Source organism: Chenopodium album, chromosome 13, assembly GCF_948465745.1.
Source record: "Chenopodium album chromosome 13, dcCheAlbu1.1, whole genome shotgun sequence".
NCBI classification, from domain to species: Eukaryota; Viridiplantae; Streptophyta; class Magnoliopsida; order Caryophyllales; family Amaranthaceae; genus Chenopodium; species Chenopodium album.
The window spans coordinates 17175708-17191442 of NC_137846.1; the positions used below are offsets into that span (position 1 = coordinate 17175708).

General features: G+C 33.1%; 2 long non-coding RNA genes across 2 annotated transcripts; both read right to left on the bottom strand.

The window, feature by feature from the left end:
* Positions 1-2617: 2617 nt before the first annotated feature.
* Positions 2618-8110, bottom strand: LOC145576433 (uncharacterized). Its single transcript, XR_014098384.1, has 7 exons — positions 7661-8110; positions 7396-7474; positions 6376-6472; positions 5978-6268; positions 3344-3452; positions 3182-3242; positions 2618-3111 (listed from the first exon to the last, which is right to left on the bottom strand). It is a non-coding gene; the product is annotated as an uncharacterized LOC145576433 (long non-coding RNA).
* A 4480-nt stretch (positions 8111-12590) lies between these two features.
* On the bottom strand, positions 12591-15313 carry LOC145576434 (uncharacterized). Its single transcript, XR_014098385.1, has 3 exons — positions 15045-15313; positions 13583-13646; positions 12591-13012 (listed from the first exon to the last, which is right to left on the bottom strand). It is a non-coding gene; the product is annotated as an uncharacterized LOC145576434 (long non-coding RNA).
* Positions 15314-15735: the final 422 nt, after the last annotated feature.

Genomic DNA, 15735 nt, shown 5'->3' on the forward strand with positions numbered 1-15735 from the left:
CACTTTTGTTGTAGTGTACACTTGCTCCTTTTCCTCCCACGATTTTTCCCTCTCTCAAGTTCCCTCTATTTCTCTTGGCTTCTCTCTATCTCCCTTTTTCTTTTGTCCTCTCAATCTCTTTCTCTCTCGGGCCTTCTCACTTTCTACCGACCTATCTTTCTCGATCTCTCAACCCCTCTCTCCCTGTATTGCTCTATTTCTTTCTCTTTTGATTCTTATATCTCTCTCATGGCCGCCACTCTCCTAGTCTTTTTATTTTGCTATGTTTTTCTCCTAACTCCTCTTTCTATCTTTCTTTATCTCTTCTTGCGGCTCCTCACTCTAGGACCTTTTTCTCACTCCCTATCTCTCTCATGTCCCCTCTTTATTTATCTCTCTCTTGACCTCTCTCTTCTCCCAACATGCCTTATACTTTCCTCTCCTCTTCTGGCCTACCCTTTATACGTTGGCCCTTTTCTTTCTCCTGACCCCTTTTCTTTATCTCGGCCCCTCTCTCTTCCACATCCCTTTTGTAACTTGGATTCTTCTCCAACAACACATCCCTCTATCCCTCCCCCTCTCTTGCTCTCTCCCATGTCCCTTATTTTTCTCTCCCTCTCCCTCATCCTCTCTCTCTCTCTCTCTCTCTCTCTCTCTCTCCCCTACTCCCTCTCCCTCATCTTCTCTCTCTCTCTCTCTCTCTCTCTCTCTCTCTCTCTCTCCCCTACTCCCTCTCCCCTTCAATCACAATTTTACATTAAGGTTGATTTTTTTTCTAAATATATTATTAATCAATTTTCTTTTTATACAAAGTATCACATTAATATTGAGTTTGAGCACATAAAATTAGCAATTAAATGACCACATCTCTCTTTCTCACTCCTTCCTTCTATCACTTTATCCTTCCTTACTTTATAATTTTACAAAATTCATAAAGTTAACCTTAACTTGCGTTCAAACCACCTCTCCAACCCTCACTTGCTCTCCTCTCCCTTTCCATCTTCCTTTACATTTTTACACTTAACCTGTATGGTTTATTAAATTTTAGAATTTTTTCAAAAAGTACTTTTTATCACTTCTTTGATTACATTCTACAAAAATAGTCTTCTAATTAAATTGATCTTCATCTCGTTCTTCTTTTTTGAACCCCCTCCTTGTTAATCACTTTTCATTTTCACATTCCTAATTTCTCTCATTTATCTTCTTTGTGACAATTGTATCTAAATTAAATACTAAAAATGGTCTCTTAAAGTGCTTTGTTCTCACCTACTCCCTCTATTGTCCTAAAGCTCTCCTCTCTTTCTCTGTTTCTCTTCCCCTGACCTTGTCTACTTACTCTGTCTTTAAAAATTATAGGTATACACTTGTTTACCTCTCACAACTTCCTTCCTTTATTAAATCAAACTCCTTCTTTTTTTTACTAATTATTTTTCTCCTTGTTCCCTCTTTTTTAAAATGAAAAATTAAAATGGACATAAATTAAAAATATAGGTAGTACTTGTTCCCCCTTCTCTCTGTCTCCCCACCCCCTAATCTAGCACAAAATCTTTGTTAAAAGTGCTTATAATTCACGTTGATTACGAGATAATCAATAAGTTTATCATAATTATAAGTTTTGATTGTTGAACAATTATCTTAAAGGTTTTTCTCTTATTATATCATAAATAGCTTGTTCTTGTGCTATTTTACAAAAGAGGTCTTAGGGCTATAATACTAATAGAGTAAAAATCTTCTATTTATCTTACTTACTTGTACCTATTTACCTTCTCTAGTAATCTCTTTCATTTAGGAATCTCTTTTTAAGTGGTTTACATTCCATGCTCTCCATTTCTCTTTTTATTTGTTAACAACGTCCTACTTGTATATGTACTTTCTTCATTGGATTTCACGTTTATAAGAATATTTATCCATTTCAAACTAATTACAGTTTGTACTCTCTTCCCCTCTCTCTTCATAAACCACTCACCAGCTTTTATCATGAATTACCAATCATCAGTAGCACAGAGCATATAAGTTTATACTAATAATCCAATAGAATCAATACAAAGGTCATCATCTACTCAAGATGCACCAATTTTTTTATATTAGTGACCAAAACTATGCATCTAAAAGAAGTTAATTTCAACAAAATTGCTTGGAAATGGAGACCAAAAGATACACATATGAGACACTTCTATCTCAATGTAATTGTCCACAACCTAGTACTCTCTCACACCTGTAATCCAAAGCAGCAAATAGTATTGTACCAGTTATAATTTCTTAACAAATAAGTTGGACACGTTAGTGATAATCAATAGAACTATCCTACAAGCATCGAGCAATGAAATCCATTGATTTAGCAGAGAAGCCATTCAAGACAAGGGAGGTTGTAACACTACAAGCAAAGAAGAATGAAACTCTAGGTATTATCAAATATGCATAAAAATTTACATTTAGAATAGAAGGTTCTGGCAATGGGAAATGGGCAATGGACGGGTTTATCATTGTCTAGAGGCTCAACTGGATGTTCAACAGGTTTAAACTCTGCACCTACATCTATACCATGAGCAACAACTAGTTGTGCAACGTCAGCCCTCTGTGTAATCGGGGCTGAGACCTCCCTTAAATCCTGTGTCCATTCACATGAGAAAACCACAAAAATAAAATCACAATCAGCAATCAGCAATCAGCAATCAGCAGTCATTGAATTACATCAATTAACTACAAACAACATGAACTTGAAGAGCAAAACCAATAACAATGAAGCACACCAATCCTTGGAAAAAGCAGGTTCTAGCCATGACCAAAGACGACCCTATAAAGATTTTGGACACAATTTCGGATATATGACTCAATGACCTCAAAAGACAATAAGATACATAACTATTTTTATTATTTGATGGCTTTTCTTCAAAGACATCATACGAAGCCTCAAAGCCCTAGAAATCATGCACCAGCAAGTACAATTAGACCATTCATCAATGAGCACAAAAGACCATTCCTTTTATCAACTTAAATATAATTTGGTTAATCCTACTTACAATATCTTTCATGTTAGCACATTTTTCCAAATCCCTGACAAGGCTCCTATTATCACATTGGGAGAGAAGTTCGCCGCTTCCCTACGCTCTATCTTTGATGGTTGGAAAGTTGCTGCAAAAAAACAAGATATTAAAGAGCAGAACTACAGAGAAACTTAAGTTATCAAATGAACAAATCACACCTTGTTGAAATTCCAACGCCCATTACGGGGAAAAAAAATCTTTTCCTTTTCAACATTTAACCTGAAACCAAGCCAAAGAAAAATCCATCTATGGACAACTGTTACTTCAAGAAGTCATAAAACATAAATGGTTAAATATGCAATTAGAAATTTTAAAGTCACCTTAGGAGGAGGAAGGACACGGCCGTTGATTTGAGTAAACACACTACAGTACAGATTGTGATTCCACAAGAATGAAGCATAGGTTCTCATAATTACTGACCTTCAGAGCCTACATCAATATTACAAATATAATAATGACCAGAGCTAATCAAAATACAAAAGTATCATCACTTATGCATAATGGGAACCTACATGAAAAGTTAAAATCCTTAAGGAAAAGAGGAAGAATGAAAAACGAACTCTTTTACTTGCAATTGTGTTCTTTTTGTAAGAAGAAATTGGTATTTTACCATCTAACTTTCAGTAATTCAAAAAACCCAATAACCTGAATCTCAAATTTGTCCATCTTAACATCTTCAAATCATCTAATTATTGTTTTCACGGTAAATAATGAGTTATGACTATTAAAAAAATGACAGAGGAGGATTGGATCGGCATATCATCAAACAAAAAATTTGGTGTGGCAATTTAAGCAAGGGACAATCAGCCATGGTAGCAAAACACCCATCAAATTGCTGTCAAACCAAATGGTAATTACCCAAAACAAGAAAAGCCCACAAAAACCAAACTGAAAATTAATTACAATTAAACAATCATTTATCATCACATCATATATAAAAGTCACAAGCTTTTAAATCACCACTGAAAGGTATTAGTACATTTCAAGCTTGTAAATTATGGTTTTACATACATAATAGCTCAGAGTACTAAAAATTGATGATTCTCTCACAATAGATAATTACAATAGTAATCCTTCATTGTGAGAGATTCATGAATTATTTACACAAGTTTAATTTGTAGTGATCTCGATCAAGATTTAGAAATACAGTAAATATGGTAATTTATAATGACTCAATTAATTAATGGCAAACCCTAGCTTTTGAAATGCAAAATTTGATAATTGAAAAACAAATAACCTCACAAGCTGCTTCAATGGAGGGGAAAGCTCAAATTTTCCTTCAATGGAGAATCGGCGAAAACTTTGAAGTGAAAACAAGCATGCCTAGCTATTTTGACAAATAAATTCAACCTAAGAACACAAAAAAAAAAAAAAAAAAAAAAAATCCAAATCGAAATTACCAATAACGGTGCAAAATACTATGAAGAGCAAAAGAAATTGAAAAAAGGAAGAGTGAGTGAAATACTGAAACTGCTCCAACTAAACAAAACGACCTAGAAAATTAAAACATCAAATCAATAAAAAAAATCAGGCATTCATGCCCACAAAAAATTAAACCCAAATTTAATCCAAAAAACCCACAAAAATAAAAAATAAAAACAAAAAATTCGACCCAAGGAAAGGTAGAACTCTGAGTCCAAACACTTCCATCAATACCCAGAATTGCAGCAGCAATAAGATAGTGGCCATTCCGAATAAATTGTAATTGTGAGCATCAATACAGCTGATTTCCCCCTTTTACAAAATTCACAATCATACAGATACTAAACAGAATCCATTAATTAGAGATATTTTTTACACCTCCAAGTCAGCAAACCATGTTAATAGTGTGCATAATAATTTCCTCTGTTCTTTTTTGGTTGCGTTACCCTAAACTCCTGGATTCCTTATACCCAATCTCTCCCCTCAAGGATTATAAATTTCTACCAGTTCCTCTACCACATCACTCAAGGCCATGAAGGCATGATCCAATCCTCAGTACTACCATAATCACCATCCTAACCCACCTGCACCATCAAAGACTAAGAAAATAATCCTCATCACTACCATAATCACCATCCTAAGAATAATAAGACAACCAGGATGCAGGCTTTGGAGTGTTTGTGTTTCTCACACTTGATAGTCAACTTTGACATTTTAGAATGAAAACAAGCAAGTAACTACGAGAGGTGGTTCACTGGAGAATAATCACCTTATTTCCTCTAGAGTAGCAAAGAGAAAAAAAAAAATCCTACATACCAAGTGGGTATGTAGACTCTTTCTTTTAAAGCTATAGGATTGAGTAAGAGATTGGAAAACCTTTGTTGTTGTTAAGTAAAATTTTGACATCTTCAACCACTCATAATGCCTTCATTATCATAAAAACAATGTTAAAAAACAGATAAGTTTTTAGATAGGAACAAGAACTTGCCATGAGTAACATGATCTTTGGTTTGGCTTGAAAGAAGTGTACCAGCTAGTACAACAAATCTTCTTTCCTGGAAGAAAAGCAATATAATTCGTCTTTTGAAGCTCCACATTTCAAGATGCTTGTCATGATTATCATTCTAATCTCAGTATGCACTAATCCATTATTACTTATTGCTATAAAATATTATCGACATTTTTACTAGTAGTGATAAGTCAACTATGACCATCACGAGAAATGAAGGGAATACAAATTAGCAAGTCGATGGAACATAACTTTGACATACTATAATAGGTTATGAGCTCTCTAGAAATTTTAAAGAACTAACTTTTAATCTTCAACTCATCACTCAGAAAGTGGTGGGTGACAAGATGAAAAATGCATCAGAATTAATAAAACAGTCATCCAAAAATTGTGATATGCAGATGAACAGGTAGCCATCACCCGTATGTTGGTCATCTAAATTAGATAAAATTTGGGAATGAAAATTAAATCATATCATTGAAGGTTTCCAAAGTAAAGAACATCAGGATTGAAGGCGTTGTACCTTTGGGGGAAAAGAACTACCAGCCTTCTTACATCCAACAGAGTCTATTGGTGCATCTTTAGAAGATCTCATGTGACGGATTCCTTCGAGAACTTTCTCCCAGTTTCCTGGGGATTCACTCGAAGCAAATGATCCCAGAGTAACACTTGCTTTAAAGGCAGACGGCAAACAAGACAAGTACATTGCTTTATTAGCCAAGGATCAATGCAGGAAAGATGAAAACTGCGGCCACATTTGGACATGATTTAGAGTACTTCTTTTTCTTGATAGTCCCCCAAACAAATAGGATATCTGGTCATAAAGAAGGCAGTAATAAACAGTAATTTCTTAACTATTCACAACTGAAAGGTAACATTTTAGCAATGAGTTTATTTTTGGAAATGGTACTCGATACTCACTGTAGATCTTCAGTGGAGTTAAAGCATCCTGGTGAAATTTCATCGTGGGTATTGCAGCAACCGCAAACGGTTCAAGGCCATCAGTCCTTTGCTCTGGCTATCACAAGAAAAGGACACAGCAGATGTGTTTCAATCAAATTAATTTTAGTCCATTGTTGCAAAAACTGCTACTTTACTTCAAAATAAATATCAAAAATCAAAATTATGTTAACTTCTATAAAATCTAAAACCCTGTAAAATTAACTAAAGCATCAAAGAGCTATTGCGAGGAGGTGAAGTGAAGAGGTGAGGCGAGGCGACCGAGGAGATGAAGGTGACATATATCAAGACTACTAAGATCATGGAAAGATTGAAACCCTAGCCCTTACTATTTTTTTATTTTATAAAAACCCAATCTAAAAGTTGTAACTTTTTGGTAGGATAACACAATTTCACATCAAAAAAAAAAAAAAAAACTGAAACAACCATCAATCATTCTAATTGCTCTTACATCCAATAATGTTAAATAGTGAAGCAAACATAGTTTAATTTCAACCATCAATCATTCTAATTGCTTTTACATCTAAAAAGAGGGGGCATAAGCAATACATTGCTCTTACATCCAAAAACTTGCACATGAATCAGTTAACTATCAATATTCAACCTCCCTTCCAAATTAAGCATCAACATATAAGATAAGAATACATTGATCATTACACTCCTAGTACAAAATCCAGCATTTGAATCTCCAAAACCAACATAACTTAGTCTAATTCAATGTAATTCTTCCCCAAACTAACAAAAAATGTGGAAATTTTTCACATTGAGCTATAATCCAACAAAACCTAGATTCAACAGAGCTATAAACAATTCATATTAAGAGATAATCAAGAATTTAGCTGCTATCTTCCCAACAATTTAAGAAATTAATGACAATATAACAACAATAATCATGAAATCAAATTATACCAAATTCCAATTAATTAAACTAAAATAAAACAAAACAATCAATTTAATTGCAAAAAATACAGAAAATCTCACCCATATCCATGTGGATTTCGCGCAAATTCTGTGAAAATACAACTTTGGTACTGGAATTTTCTACCAGATTCTATAAAATCTGTGAAATTAAGAAGTAAAATTATGCAATTTCTAGCTAAAGATACATAATTGTACATAAATTGAGCTTGAATATTGTCGTAGAAGACAATCAAATTTTGGAAACAATCACTATCATTAATTCAAAAATTCTACCTTTTTTTTTATCAAAATAACAGCTTAGCGAAGATTTTGTTCAGTTAATTACCTTAATAGAAGGAAAATTTGATCGAAAATCAATTAGAGAAAAAGTTCGACTGCTCGATTTCTTGTGATGTTGTGAATCAACTGCTACTTTGAATTAAAACACCGAACTTCTCTCTCTGTTCAAAATGTTGAAAATGTCGAGCAAAGAAAATTGAAAAACCCTAATTATGCGCTAATGATAAAAAAAGGAAATTGAAAAGCCATTCTTCAAAAATTATCCAAAAAGAAGATCAAAACCGAGATTTTTTGTTACAGAATCCAAGAGGAGGGAGAAGCAAGAATCATTTCTTGAAGCTTGTTCAACAATGGTGATTATAGATGAGGTAGGAAAGAGAAGAGCTCGAAAACGAATGTACACCAAGCAAAGAAGGAAGCAAATATGAAAATTTTACTCCTGGAAAGTTGGTGCTTCAGCAAGGGGGGCAAAGGACAGGGTCAGTATTTCTCTGTTCCTAAGGAACAATAAATTTGGAGCAAAATTGGCGCTATAGTAAATGCATTCGGGACTTTTATAAGAGTTGTAGATTTTTAGCTTCTTTTCATTTTCCTAAACAATTGTTCTTATTAATGTTTGACAATTTAGACCACTTGTTAAACAAGTCTTTAGAACGGATCTAAGTTCAAATTATTATTTTTTGACACAGTAAGTTCAAAGTAACTGGTCAATTAAACCGCTTGTTTTTAATATGAAAAATATTATTTAAATTATTTAACATTAAATTTTTTAATATGAGAGTGGTAAATGAAGTTTTTTTGAGCAATCAATCCAAACAAATAATTATATGTTTCAGATATGTGCAATATAATATTTACGTAGTTATACGTAAGTTGTTAATTATAAATAATTTCACGTAATTTGTTATACATAAATAATTTTAATTTTATGTTTGTATTATTTAATTTTTTAATATCTTATTAACTAATTTTATTTCAATTTTTTTTAAGGAAAAGTTAGTCTGAGCATATTATTAAGTTAGATCGATATCCGTACAAACAAATTCGACATTGTTAATAATGTCCCAACAATATCGATACAATACCCAAGTTTAAATTTAGTATTTATATTAAATAAAAATATTATGCACTTTAATAATAATTTGCAAAACACACCACCTATTTTATTACAACGTGTGGTTCCTACAAGCGTCTATACCTTATATCGTACAAACATTTCGTAAAAATAACATATTATACAAATGTAAAGAACATACTATTAAAATGTAATAAACATTACTTAAAGTAAAAGGAATATATTTTTCTTAAAAAAAAAAAAGTAAAAGGAATATATTTACACTTAAAAGAGTAAAAAGAACAAATGTCTATGTTCTTTTATTGTTATTCCAACTGCAGACCTTGAGCACGTCTTGTACTTTTATATGCGATATAATGTTCATTGCTTATTGTGTAATAAACTCTTTGAATTTTGTTTTTAAATTACAGTGGGTATATATAAATAATGTACATTACATAATATTATCATGTTCTTTATTAATATTATAGATGTTCTTCTTGTTAAAAAATATTAAAGATGTTCTAAGATATAAAAAAACAAAAAAAAATTAATGTTCTACCAAACAATTGTATGTTCTTTACACATGTTCTTTCTGCATTTTTTGTCGCAAGGTACATGCAGCGTTGTACCTTAATCAATATAAAATTGCTAGAGGAAAGCCATAAGCATTGGAGGGTGGACTCGAATTAATGCAGATTATGAGTGGTTTTTACTTTGGAAAATTTAACAACAATAAACCAACCTTTGTCTTGTTCTCCCAAACTATACCAACCTTTAAATCTTTCCAAAATAAACCTAAGTTTGAATTTATTCTCCTAAAATAACCCAACAGGTAACCTTACCTGTTATACACCAAGTAAAAATCCACGTGTAATTAAATCATTGTTCAAGATTTTTTTATTCTAATTTTAATAATTTTTTTTTAAAAAAAGAAATAAAAAATACCAAACACCCTTCCAAATGCCAGCCACCACTGCCACCCACTCCAAGCCTGCCCCTGGCGCAAGTCGGCACCCAAAACCCCCCTTCTCTTGGTCGTCGGCACCGCCTATATCCACACCTTAATAACCTTCACCACATCTCGCCACCAAAACCACCATCAATCACCAACAACCTCCATCTCCACCTGCCGCACAAACAGAGCAACACCAGCAGCCCACATCGGTCGGCGCCCAGAACCCCCCTCTCCCAGTCGCCGACTTTATCCACACCTTAACCTTCACCCCAATCGCCACCAAAACCACCATCAATTACCAAAAATCACAATCTCCACATACCGCACAAACAGAGCAGCACCAGCAGGCAACAGCCCACACCTACAACCGCCAAAACCCGCAACCCCTGCTTTACTTAAACAACAATTGCCACCCACCAGCCCACACCGCTGTGGCTACGTATCTTCCCACCGCAACTCCACCACCACTCTCACATACCCTAATCGAACTCTTCATCAACAAAATCAACAACGATTTCGCCTTAAATCCGTCACATTTCAACAACTTTATCCACTTTGGCAACACCTTCAACAATTGCGAACTCAGAATTTAATTCTTTCTTTTTCAATACAAAACAAAATTAATAAAACCCTTAATTTCTAAATATTCCAATTCTTCTTTCGTTTTTTACATCAATTTCTTAATTTTTCGGTTTAGGGATTGTCGGTTTGGGGGTTTCAAGGGGAGCGGGATGTGGTCGTAAAATACAGTGAAAAGGAAGGGGATGGTCGAAAATTGAAGGTGAAGGGGTAGGGGGAATGGTTGCCGGAAAGGGAGAGGAGGTGGAAGAGGGGGTGGCTGGTAGTGGGGTGAGGGGAGAGTGGTCTTTTTTTTTAATTATATTGTTAATTTGAAAAAGATATTAAAGGTTATTAATTAAAAAAAAGATAATTAAAGGAAAATTACAAAAAAAAAAAAAAAAGACCGATTGTACAAGTTACCGGTCATTTGGGTTCATTTTGGGAGAAAAAAATGCAAACTTAGGTTTTTGGAAAGATTTAAAGGTTGGTCCATTTTAAGAGAAGGAGGATATATAATTTGAAGGTTTTTATTTTGTACGAAGGAGGATATATAGCTAGAACACTATACAGTTTTTTATAAAAAAAAAATTGGTACTTATGGAGTATCAATTTTTTTTAGTTGTTATTGTATTTTTTTTAATATTTGGATAGTTATTATTATTATTAATTTTTTTAACAAATATTTTTCTTGAAAATAAGTATTTTTTTAAAGGACATTTTTGAAAAGGAAAATTCCCAACAAAAAAAGGGAGTTCCTCATTAGTATTATGTACTCCTGGAGTACCATCTTCATGGTATCCACCTATTATAACATATTAAATTGAAATAACATGTGTTTAAAATAAAATAACATGTACATGTGAGACTATAATGAAATTGACCCTCCTCTACTTTCTCTCTCTCTAAATTCTCAAACTCCATTTTTGCCTTACTGAAACCTTCTTTCATTCAACAAAAACTACTAAATTTCCATCCAAAATAATTTTCATTAACTACATCAAACAAATACAAAATTGTTCAATTGAATGTGAATTAATGGGTTGATATTCATGAATTCATAGAAAAATGAACAAATCAAGCACAACAAGAAAGGTTGAAACAAAATAGGTAAGTATATTTAAATTTGAACTTGAATTCAGTTCTTAATATTTTTTTTACAAATATCTCCAATTACTACTTTGATATTTATAATTACAATTTATATTTCAAAAGAAATTTAACATTAAATAACGAAGTCGGACGTGATGAGATAATGTTATTTCAAGTTAAACATGTGTAATGTGAAAGTTATTGAAACTTGTTATTTTAAATGGTGCCTATGCTATTTTGAAATATTTATTTGAACTTAAATGTATTATTATGAGTTGAACTTGCATTATTTTAAATTAAGCTTGTTTCATTTTGTTAAAACCATGTGTTATTATATAAAATCTTGAGTTATTTTGATCAAACCTTGTATTATATTACTAAAATCGTGTTATGTTTTTTATTTATACATAGTATAATTTTGTATATAACCTTATGTTATTATTTCAATAATATAATGTTGTTCTACATAACAATATTGTTATTTTTATATATTTATCCCTTTGTTATTTTGTTTAAACATGTTGTTATTTTAAATATACCGTATGATATATTGCTAAAGTATTATGTTATTATTTTTGCTTAAACTTTGCGGTTTTTTTATATTAATTCGTTTGTTATATTGTTTGAACATTAAAATATTTTGCTGTAAACTTGCGTTAATTTGTTTAAAACTTATGTGAAAAATATTGTTTGGAGTAGGCAATATTCTAATTAACATAAGAATTTTAGGTAGTAAAATGATGTAGAATATTTTAAAAATCTTGTCCATACAGAATTACATATAATTATTTTTAGGGATATTCTCAATGGTAGCAATGTACTTTTGCTCTTTTTCAATGGTATGGTAACAAAATATTTTACAAATTCTCCAAATAACATTATTTTTTATAAGTTTCTCTAATATGACAATATTTTTACAATTAGTAACTAATTAGCTTAATTAAGTAATAATTAACAATTAATTAGCAATCTTGTAAAAATAACAATAATTCACTAGGCGAAAAAAGGGGTTGGCCACCGGTTCAAAACCCCCCTTTGCCACCGGTTTTGAACCGGTGGCCAGTAGGGGGGTGGCAAAACCTAGCACAAAAGGCCACCGGTTCAAAACCGGTGGCAAATTAATTAATTGCCACCGGTTAACCGGTGGTATTAACACCGGTGGTATTAATTAATTTGGCCACCGGTTAACCGGTGGCAAAAACCCATTCCCGCTTTTTTAAAACAGGTTTTTGGCACCGGTTTTGTTCAAAACCGGTGGCAAAAATGGCCCAAAAAAATTAAAAAAAAAAATTTTTTTTTTTTTTGCATTTTTTCCACATAAATTGATATATAAACACTAACATATATATATACTTACATATTTTCATTAAAAAAGGCTGTAACATTACAATTTTGGTCTAAAAAAACTTTAAAAATAAACTAGTCACTGTTAAATACAAGCTAAGTCACACCAATGTAACAGCCTTGGCGAGGCAGCAGCTGCAGCAGCATTACGAGGCAGCAGCAACCTTGCGTATAAATAAAATCTTCCAATAGTCTATCAGAACAACATAAAATCTTCCAATAGTCTATCAGAACAGTAGTATAGCAGAACAACAGCAGCCTTGTGAGGTAGAGGCAGCAGCTGTAGCAGCAGCCGCCTTGCGAGGCAGAGGCAGCAGCTGCAGCAGCAGCAGCCTTGCGAGGCAGCCGCTGCTCTATATCGTCTTCCAGTGACATCTCAGTAAGTTGATCTTCTGGGTCCACAAGATAAAAAAAAGACTCACATGAGTCGCATTTCTCAGCCCAAACGAACAAGTCCAACATTCATATGAGCGACAAAGCAAAAGCAAAAAAATAAAAAAGATAGCAGATGCATCATATAAACACTCTAGAACCAAAATCAAGCGATTAATCAAGCAAAACAAGAGACGAGGCCTGAAGTATAAAACATCCCATCTTTAGCAGATAATCCATATACCGTGAGGAGCACAAAAAACCAGTCATACAGATAGCACAACCTCAATATCACCAGATATTATGGGAGAATTAATGTTATTTCAACTCAAAGAACTACAGCTTCCCGCATTATAGCTAATGCAACTACACATAAACAATGAATAAATAACAATGCTAGATACAATCAACATAAAACACTACCACTCCTTACCTATTTACTTCATCATCTTGTAAGTGAGCAAAAGCATATACAATAAATTACATTTCTTTATCCTCCCCATTAAAGAGAGCACAGTATCAACCTAGATTCTAATGCCCAAAACAAAATATTTAATTATGAAAATTAAAAATAATAAAAAGGAATTTACCTTGCGAAGAATCATGTCAAGAAGATCAGCACAAGCTTTTGAATCACAAACATCGTTTTGTTGGCTGTAATCAAAATCAAACCAACCAAAATTCAGCAAAAAAATCCAAAAAAAAAAAACAAACAAGCTTCTTGTCCTTTAGAATATACCATTTATAAGTAGGTCACAAGCTCACAACCATAGTGAATGATTATTGTTTCAAATGGCAATATCCCAACTCAAGCAACATCACACTAAAACCAAATCAGGAGGAAGGTCAGTGCTAGCAGCTCACCAACTTTGTTTCTTTGCTAATTATCAATACAACTCAACTATAAACCTTGAAAAAACAACTAAGAAAGGGAGGATATAGGATTGAAAGTAAGATTAATTAAAATTCTTATTTCAACTTTCATTTCTACAGCTCATCAATAACAAAACTTTAAAACTGGAATATGGCCTCACATCAATGACATACAAAAATTCTTGAAGCCATACTTATTTGGGGTTGTGATAACATAGTCAAAATTTAAAAAGAATCATCATTTACAAAATAAAGGATAAGGAGATAAGTCACAACAACATCTAATACAAAGAGAAAACAAGTAAAAAAAAAACCGAACAAGAGACCCCAAATGAATACGAGATAAGCAAATCATAACATTTTCAAAAAACTATAAAATGGGCATTTCATCATTTAATTTTGCTACTGTGTGCACTCCCAACTAATTTATAATGAAACAGAGTCCAAAAAATATATAGGCTTCTTATACCCAGTAGCTATTAAAAAAGGACAATTAGCTAATCACTTTATAATGTGGAAACAAATAATTATGTTGATTTTAGTATACTCGTAGACTATTCTTGCAACATAGGAGTAAAGGAAATTATCAATTGTTTGACAAATTAAAGTTAGGAGATAACTTTTTTTTAATATATATAATACGGAGTACAAAAGGATTAAAAACAAAGGAGTTGCGAATACATATATAGAAGTCAGACTATATATGCTCAAAAAACCAAGAATTCAATAAACCTTCAAATTAAAATATTCATCTATTAATGAACCGAAAAATAAATTGACACATGAAAACATACCCATTTATTGAAACAAATTAACAAAACCCTAGATCAATCGCAATAAAACTGAGTTGTGTAATCTGATTTCAAACTCCGAAACTTACTATCAAGTCTGCTAAGGCTACTAAAACCCAATTAAACCCATAATATAAACTAAGTGAAAACACTTGAATATCAAAATTACAAGAAAAATCAAAAAGGGGGTTTTGGGAATCAGATCAAAAATTACAATAATCATTAAAGTACAGGGACAAAATCAAACTCGAAATCAACCATCACATACAAATTCAAACTTAAAAACAATAACCAAATCACAAAATCCAAAATCAAAACCCAAAAACTCAACGAATTCGACACCCTAACCCAAATTATACAAAATTAACAAAAAAAAAGAGGGATGAACCTTGTAAGGAGCAGCGTCACCATTACAGATCTAGGGATCGTTCTCCAAGTTTTTTAAGGGCTTGCTTTGACATGCATCTTCATTAGTGACGAATGTGGTGGTGGTGGTGGAAAGCTAGGATGGAGAGAGAGGGGAGGGTCGCGCTGGTGGTTGCTGTGGTGGGAAGCTAGGATGGAGAAAGAGGAGAGAGGGGATGGTTGCGCTTGTGGTGGTTGCGGTGGAGCGAGAAGAGAGAGGAGACAGAGAGTTTGGGAGGAGAGAGGAAACAGGAGAGTGAGGAGAGAGAACCAGAGAGTTCGTGAATAACAAGGAAAGAGTGAGGAGAGAGAGCGTGAGTGTTCTAATTTTAGGGATTTTTTTTTATTTGGGAAAAGGCCACCGGTTAACCGGTGGTCATTTATCTCTATTACACGTTTTTTTTTTTTTTTTTGGTCTTGTCTTACATTTTTACCACCGGTTTTCAATAACCGGTGGGCATTTGGCGGTGCCCATTTATCTTTTTCTACTAGTGATTAACAAAAAAAGATAAATAAATAAAAAGCACAAAGCCTTCTTTCATAGCGACCCCACGCCGCTGGTTAGCCACCGGAACCCACCACCACCCTCAATAATCATAACAACCTACTCGCCTGAACCCACGGATCCACCCCACCCTCAGCTCGCCAAAACCCTAAAACCCCCTTCAATTATG